An 8,973-nucleotide genomic window follows, 5' to 3' on the forward strand; every position below is an offset into this window, starting at 1 on the left:
TAATTTTTATATTTTTAGTAGAGATGGGTTTTTGCCATGTTGGCCAGGCTGGCCTCTAACTGCTGGCCTCAAGTGATCGGCCCGCCTCAGTCTCTGAAAATGCTCGGATTACAGGTGTGAGCCACCACATGCAGCCAAGTTCACACTCTTATATCTACTCTTTAGGGTTCTTATCTTGTACCACCTACCCAAATTTCTCTGTACCTCAAAACAAACAGCCACACTTCCGTCAGACTATTCCAGTCTTCTTTTCAAGCCCGTGCTACTCCTGCTTCCTAACCTGTGGCCAGGTAACTCACCCCACCAAGTATGCCCTTTCTCCTCCAACAATTCAAACACTGCTACATCATTACTCAAAGCCTGGCTCTATTCCCGTTTCTTCTTTGAAGGGTTCCTTCCTTACATGGTCTCCATTAATCTCTCCACTCTTAAACCCCTATGAAGCTTAAAAATTCAAATCCCAACACAGAATATTACTAATTGTCATTTTGTCATTTATTGATTTAGAATCATTTTCATAAGTTTCACTCTTTTCTCCATACTTAAATTAAAAGCAAGGGGAGGCTGTGTCATACATTTCTCTTGCTTTCCAGCTGTAGTCAACAGAACAATGCTGAGCATACCAAAACACTAGCTAGTTGGGGCCATGGCTGAAACCCCTGCAGAGGGTCTTAAAAGTCATGCTCTTGATTCATATATCCAAAACCAAAAAGGCAGGACCACCACCCCACAACCCAGAAATAAAGAACAGGCATTACGTGGTACTATCAATCCAAGATTCTAACAGAAAACAAATATGAGCCTAATACAATTCTGGCACTACAAAGAACTAAAAGAATTTTATAATATTTGGCCTCTACTTTCTAACCCCATTTTCTTTGATTTTTCAGTGAGATTCTTTACGTGTTTTCTGTATATTAATAAATAAGTTATATTTATTGAATACTGAGTTTTTAAAAAAGCACCACAAAATATTTTTTCTCAGGCTAGCAAAATGGATTTCAAAGGTAGTATGAAAAGGTAGAAAAATAAAGCTCATTAAGACACTAATATAACTAAAGCAAACTTTGAAAAAGTATTTTGAAAACTACTTGCACAAACACCACAAAATGAATAATTTTACTTTTAAAATTAGTCAATGTTAACATTCAGTCTTGAAGCCCTTTAAACTATGAAATTAGCCAATTAATCATGTTATCAAAATTGTTTTGAAGACTATTTCAACGATGGTAGTTTAGAATCTTACAAAATATTTTAGATTCTCTTAAGTAAAATATTTTTCCAGGATAGAATATATCTCATTTCGAACAGTAAAGTAATATATATGATGTCTATGTCCAAAAGGGAGAGGTAACAAATGTTACAATTCCTGTTATACTAGCAGAATCATATAATTAGATTTAAAATTCGTAATGCAAGAATGTTCTTTAAATATCATCACAGCCCAGCTCTTTCATCTCATTTGTACATATAAAGAAACTGAGGAAATGAAATTTAAGTCTTATCAAGGTACTAAACCAGTATTCTAACCCAGATATTTTTCCCACTCTATTATAGTGCCTTTAACATTTATAGACTGTGAAACTACTTTAAATATTTAATAAAATCTGCCATTAGCATTTCAAATCAAATTAAGTGTATTTACAAATATACACGTTAAATATTCTTACAGGCATTTAATAAACACCTTGGAAATGAAATTAAACAAGTAAAGGAATCATTTGCTTCTTTCGTTTATTATATCTTGAATAAGCAAAGATACATAAATAACTATTTTCTCATTTTCATATTTCAGCTTCAAGGAAGTAGCATCAGAAAAGTTTGCTAAGTTTTAAATATATACATACACATAAACTATTGACAATCAAACTTTTAAATTATCACTCAACTAGAACTTTCGTTTAATTTGTAGGTTATATGTTTATTTGCATGGTGTTACATGAAATTGCAATCCACTTTTAGGAGAACAAGGCAATCAATCACTCTTTCAAATCTCTCTCACACATGTGGGCACACACACACCTCAACTATCTAATTTCCTGGGAACACCAGCGATTCAGTATTTTAGATTAATTACACACATGTGCAGTCTATAATACTGTCCTCAATTTAATGACTTGCTTATTCCAAAAGTTCACTTCCAAGTTGCTTGGACTGGAGAACTCCAAAGCATAAAATACTTAAATGGAACTCTACTACTCTTAAGCATCAACCTCTACCTCTACCACTGTCTCCACTAAGACCAGCAGAAGGCTATTAGATCTTGGTGTAGGTAAGAAATTGATGGGCCTCTGTTTCAGTTATCTATTGCTGCCTAACAACCACTCAAATAGTTAGTGGCCTAAAATAACAATAATCATACTGTTCACAAATCTGATTTGAGGGCTCAGCAGGGAAACCTGGTCTCTGCTCCACATGAAATAAGCTGGGGCTGCTCAACTTGGCTAGAAGATACTCTTCCAAGATGGCAAGTTGGTGTTTACTGTTAGCTGGGAGTTCAGCCAGAGCCAAGGGCGAAGGGCCTTGGTTCTTTCAAAGGGCTGCATGGGCTTTCTCTTGGTATGGCTGCTAGAGTCCAAGAGGTTACCTAACCTTGCAAATCACTACACAGCATCACTTCTATAGTCATAGGCCTGTACAGATTCATGAAGTGAGCATAGACCCTACTTCCTATGGGAGGGGCATAAATATCACAATGTAGGATGGCAGATCTTGTGACCATCCTGAAAAATACAACCTTCCACAGCCCCTTTTTGTAATCCTCTCCTACTATAATCTCCTACTTCTTGGATCATTTACTCTGAGTCAACTGAGACTGAGAAGGCTGAAGTGTTCCCTCCTTGATAGATCTCTAATCTAGTTCTCATCTCAATCCACTTAAATTGAAAGTGGCCGACACCTAATTTTTTAAAATGGATACTACTCTCTTAATAGTATGCTTCTAAGCAATTTAAATTTCTCAACTCAATTTAGTCATCAAAAAAACCTTCTGAAGTAGATACTATTATTTCCCCCATTTTACAGATGAGAAAACTGAGGTACAAAGAGGCTGGGTAACTTGCCAAGATCACACAACTAGTAGGGGGCAGAGCTGAGAGATGTCATCCACCTCCTGGCTAAATTACCACCCACATAAAGTGATACTTCCTAAACTGCTATGTCTAACTGTGATCTCTTTCTGAGTTACTAATTCATATTTCCATTTGCCTTGTGGACTTCTTTACCAGGATGTCTTGCTAAAAACTCAAAGTGTACGTGTATGTGTGTGTGTATATACATTTAATGAATATATTATTTCTTCCCCCTGCAAGGGTCCTTCTAATTTTCTCGGTCACAGTTAATGAATCACCAACCACCTACTTTTCAAAGTTTACAAATTTGGAATTTTAACTCCTCAGTGATCAAATTCTTTTAATTCTTCCTCCAAAATTCTTTTCAAATATCTTCTCTGTCGCCACTGAATTAGGTTTGACTTTCATCTGGCTAGATTAATCAGTCAATAGATAATTCCGGAACTCTTACCAAATGACAAGAACTATGTCAGGTTGCCCATGATCCCTATTTTCCCAGCTAACAATTTCTTCCCCCATCGAAGGCCATTCTTCACACTAACATTAAAATTGTCTGTCTCCCTGACCCTTACCCAAAAAAAGTAAGGTCAGCCCCCTTGCATGAGCTATAAAAAGCCTTCTTAAAACTTTCCCCAAGCTGAGCCCAGTGGCTCATGCCTATAATCCCAGCACCTTGGGAGGCCCTAGGTGGGAGGACCACTTGTGTCCTGGAGTTCAAGACTAGCCTGGGCAATACAGTGAGACCCCGTCCCTACAAAAAATAAAAAATTAGCCAAGCATGGTGGCATATGCCTGTGGTCCCAGCTACTCGGGAGGCTGAGGTGGGAGGATCGCTTGAGCCTAGGTCGATGCTGCAGTGAGCTGTGATTACACTACTGCACTCCAGCCTGGGTGACAGAGCAAAACCCTGTCTCAAAAAACAAAAAAACTGGCCAGGCATGGTGGCTCACGCTTGTAATCTCAGCACTTTGGGAGGCCGAGGCAAGTCGATCATGAGGTCAGGAGTTCGAGACCAGCCTGGCCAACACAGTGAAAGCCCATCTCTACTAAAAATAAAAAAATTAGCCAGGCAGGTGGCGGGCACCTATAATCTCAGTTACCCAGGAGGCTGAGGCAGGAGAATCGCTTGAAACCAGAGGCGAAGGTTACAGTGAGCTGAGATCACGCCACCGCACTCCAGTCCAAAAAAAAGCAAAAAAACAAAAAAACTGCCCTCAAACTCCTATGGTCTCAATGCCTTGCCACCACTCCCTATTCTTAAAATATGCACATACACATCCTAACTGTTCTCAACTGCCTCACCTTACAACAAACTGGAGCCATCTTGTCTCTGCCTTGGAATTCCCTTCTCCTGTTTGAAAAATCTCTACTCATCCATCAACATCCAATTTCTATATGCCATTACTAAATGAAACCTTTCCTAATAATCCCTGGAAAAGATTCTATACTCCCACTGCGCTATATTAACGTATTAACATGTCTGTCTTCCTCAACCACATGCTTAACTCAACGTCTTTTAACTCTAGTACCTGGCCTACAGATTCATTCAATGTTTGCAGAATGAATACATTTTATCATATACATGATACTACAATTGGTGGCCAAGGTCTATAAACACTTAACAACTAATATGGTTAAAATAAATAGCATTTCAGCACCTTGACAGTAACGGGGTGCTCTTTACTTGTGTATCTCATGTTCATTAGTATATACCTCGCTAGCTAATTGAACAAGAGACATCATTTTCAACAAGTCTGTTTAAATAGCTTTTGTAATTTAGTTTGAAAAATTAAGAGACAAATAAATGTGGGAAAATGTGTTCTTCAATATTCATACTCTAATTTGGAAGTCAAACAGCCATTGCTATCACAGCCAAATTACCTGACCTCAAGCACTATTATCAAGGAACCTATATTTACAGAAAGAAAAAAAAAATGAATTTTTAATCCTGGCATTTAGGACCTCCAAAATTAAACCCCGATTTACCTTACATGCCACTCCTCCTCTTTATGTGTGCTATATATACTCCAGCCAAAATGAATGTTCCCCTTATCTCCAGGGCTTACAACCCTCCCTTTATGTCTTAGCTTTTATTGCCTGCTTTACTGAAAAGTCCCTCCACCCAGTTCCACAAACTCAAATCTAATTTATCTTCTGTAGGTAATTCAAATGCCACCTTCTAATCCTTTCTTTGTTCTAGAGGTAATCTTCCCATCCTCTCAATACCTATGGCACATCTAGACCTCTTTGAAACCATTTATAATCTTATTTTTAAGAGTATAGTATCATATATCCACCTTCTCTCCCTCTATTTTATAAGGACAGGTTCTATACTTAATTCTATTTTCCAAAATATGTACCTTGTAATTCACAAAATTAAGTTAACAAGCAGTGGAAAATAAAAGTCTCTTAAAAAAAGAAAACAGTCTCATGGTGAAAAAAGTTGGGGAAATGGACTTCTCATCATCTTTAACATATTAAGGTATACTGCAAATCTCCAACGAAACAGACTATGCTCATTTCCATAACTTACTTGGTCACTGAACCCTTTTATTTTTTTTGCGACACATCTCGTAGGATTAATATTTCTAGGGCATGCCCTTTGAGACATGCAGCCTCGTTAATTTCAGAACTTTATCTTGAACTTAATAGGTACTCAACAAATATTTGTAGAACGAATGTATAATTAACCCTAGTTACTAACCAAGAACTCTCCCATAATGGTAGCCCAAACAGAGAAAAGTGAAGATTCTTGAAGAATTATGGGGGAAAAAAATAAGCAAATGAGAAAAGAATGTCCTCAGTAGTACAATAAAAGAAGAGAAGAATATTTGCAACAACATAAAAAGAACTGGCGGGGCACGGTGGCTCACACCTGTAATCCCAGCACCTTGTGGGTCCAAGGTGGGCAGACTGCTTAAGCTCAGGAGATCAAGACCAGCCTGGGCAACATGGTGAAGCCTTGTTTCTGCAAAAAATTTTTTAAAATCAGCTGGGCATGGTGGCAGGCACCTCTAGTCCCAGCTACTCTGGAGGCTAAGGTGGGCACATGGATTGTGCCCGGAGGGTAGAGGCTGCAGTGAGCAGTGATTACCCAGTTGCACTCCAGCTTGCGCGATAGAGCAAGACCCTGTCTCAAAAACAAAGAAAAGAAAATTTAAAAAGAAATTTCTGAGCCCAGCCACTTTGTATATGTAGAAGATACAATTTATCTACACCACATAAGAATCCTTATTCAGAATGTCTATCTAGAAGATACAATTTATCTACACCACGTAAGAATCCTTATTCAGAATGTCTATCCCGAGGAGATTTAAAAACACTGTACATGGATCTTTTCAGAAAGATCTGTCAACAAAAGTTGAAACTAAGAAGGTATTCTGAGAAACTTCCAGAATATACACTATTACAATAGCCAAATCATCTATTACTAAATCATTTCGGTCAACTAAGGAAATATATTACAGTTTGATTTTGTTATATGAAGTTGTTTTCATTAAGAGTCATGGGACCCATAAGATCTTAAAAGAAGCAGAGTTAACATAATGAAATTTCATGGATTCAAAAGCTTAATTTTGTTTTCATTTAACTTCTCCTAACATGAAAAGTGAAAGCATAATTCTATTTAACAGTGCATGAAAATCAGGATGCATAAAAACCAAACATCCTTGACTACATCCTGCCTTCTGTTTTCCACAGTTCTCCAGCTGGGACTAAGAAAGGGAAGCAGGAGAAAAAGATACTTCCTGTGACTTGTACTACAACCTAGATGCTATGGCAGTAGCCACAGGAAACTGAGCAGTGACAGGATTTTTTTTCCTCCTCCCTCCAAGGCCAAGAGATCAACTTTTCACTTGGGGATGAAAACTTACTCAAGAGTAGAGACCACTGTAGGGCTAGATTCATAGCAGTACCAGAAAAGATAAATGCACTTCTTAATTATAACTATTAAAACTTAATTGTAACTATTATGCTTTTAATTTTGATGAAGCAACAAGCTACATATAGTCAAGAAAAAAAGTCACATAAGTTTTAAGATCTATAAATACGTTTAAATTTGTCCTAAAAACCCTCTGGCCTAAGGGTAGTCTAAGGACTACTGTCTCTATTATCATTGAATCTTACTGGCTACCATGTAACTAGAGTCACTAAATTACGTTATATCTTAATCTGGTTTAACTACTTAACCTAATGGCAGGACCCCAGAAAGCAAAATATATATTTCCCCACCTCCTCCCCTTCCCCGCTAGGGAGAGGGGAAAAAAAAATCAAACATATTTCCAAATGAGTTACTGAAACCATGTGGTCAAACATTTAAATAAAAATATACATAAGATGGTCCAAGGTACAACTGGAACTGTCAAGCAGGATTAACTCAAAGGATAATGTCTTATGAACTGTATGACAACATACATATATAACAGTTTTCAGTTAAGAGCTGGCTTGTCAGCAAATACATTAATTAAAGATCTCATACAACTTCATCGTTTTCTCCCTTTATAAGGTGTGAAAAATAAAACAAGGAACCACAGCACTACTTAGTACCTAGGGACACAGTAAAAGTTCCTGGCAGGAAAAATGTCTCCCCATTCTTGTGTCAATAAACAGATGGCACAATTCTGGAATTACAGAAATTAATGTAGCATATCTCCCAACACTTAAGTGAGAAAATACAATATCTCTTAAGTCTTTCTTGTAATTACAATCCTTCATTCACAAATTACTGTCTTATTACAACTTATTGTAACAACATATATTACTCCTCTCAAAAAAAGCACTATCTATCCAAAAGCTGACTGATATGCAAAATATAGTAACAATAACAAATGTAAATTTCCATTTGTTATTAAAACGGTGGCATTCAAATTGTAAGCCACAAAAACTGCTGAATCTTACGCAGAAAAAGGATACCATTTTCACTTATGGAGAAGTTCCCTATTGTGGATTACAGTCTTCTCAATTATCACACTTTTGTTACTCAATGTGAAACACAAGCACACACACAAAAAAGAGGTCTTTCTTTCCTTTTTCTTATCTGTTTTCATTTCTTTCACACAAGGAGATGCTTTATACGTGTCACTGTTTTGTAGCCTAGAGTTTTCCTATTCTATTATCTCAAACTTTTATCACAGCTTCTTACAACAGACTTCACGAAATTAAATTTTAAGGTTTAGATACTGAAAACGCTCGAGGAAAGACATTAGTATTCTCACTATTACATATTAAGGATTCTCTAGTTTGCAGTTTGGTGATTTTATAATACACGTAAATTCATATAATACACTTAAGGTGCATTATATATATGAAACGAAGTGTTCGTTTTAGTTTTACAGTATTCATTTTGGTTTTATTTTCTAATACACGTAAATGCCTCGAGTGTATTATTATGTATTACATGAAATAAAGTGTTCACTTGAATTTGCCTCCCTTCAGTCGAAAGAGATAAGTAGGCCTTTATTGTCCCAAAAAAAAAAAAAAAATTAGTCCCAGCCTTTTCAAATGTAAGGTTAAACTGGCAGTCCTATGAATGCCACCTGCAACCTTACTAATGGAATAATTATTCAAAACGAGAAGCCCCCAAGAGTCCCGATCTCAAGTGGCTTCCTCCTATTATTCCCGCGAGGATCCCAGCGACAAGACTCACCCAACCTGAGGCTCCTGGCTCTCTTTCCTCGTCCTGAGTCAGCCCTTCCCACTACTCATCCGGAGTAGACATCTTCCAACACCCGAACCTTCCAGACTCCCCGTCTTGCCCCCACAAACAAAAGCAACCCTCCTCCCTTCGGACACCCGGCTTCCCCTCTCTGCCGACCGGCCGCCCAGCCCACCTCGGCCCCAAGCACCCCTCCCCCATTTCACGCTCCGCCCGCGCTAACACGGAGCTGCCACCTCAACCCTTCAG

General features: G+C 37.7%; 1 protein-coding gene across 3 annotated transcripts in view; it reads right to left on the minus strand.

Annotated features, from left to right (window-relative positions):
• EXOC5 (exocyst complex component 5) overlaps positions 1 to 8,973 on the minus strand; it is a 61,835-nt gene that overhangs the window by 52,483 nt on the left and 379 nt on the right. The window contains exon 1 of one of the 3 annotated variants that reach the window (XM_024231370.3): positions 8,716 to 8,825. The exons of the other annotated variants lie outside the window; for them this stretch is intronic. The gene's annotated coding sequence lies outside the window, so the exon portion shown is untranslated. Of the gene's footprint in view, positions 1 to 8,715; positions 8,826 to 8,973 lie in introns of those variants that run through there. 3 annotated transcript variants of the gene reach the window in all.

Source organism: Pongo abelii, chromosome 15, assembly GCF_028885655.2.
Source record: "Pongo abelii isolate AG06213 chromosome 15, NHGRI_mPonAbe1-v2.0_pri, whole genome shotgun sequence".
NCBI lineage: Eukaryota > Metazoa > Chordata > Mammalia > Primates > Hominidae > Pongo > Pongo abelii.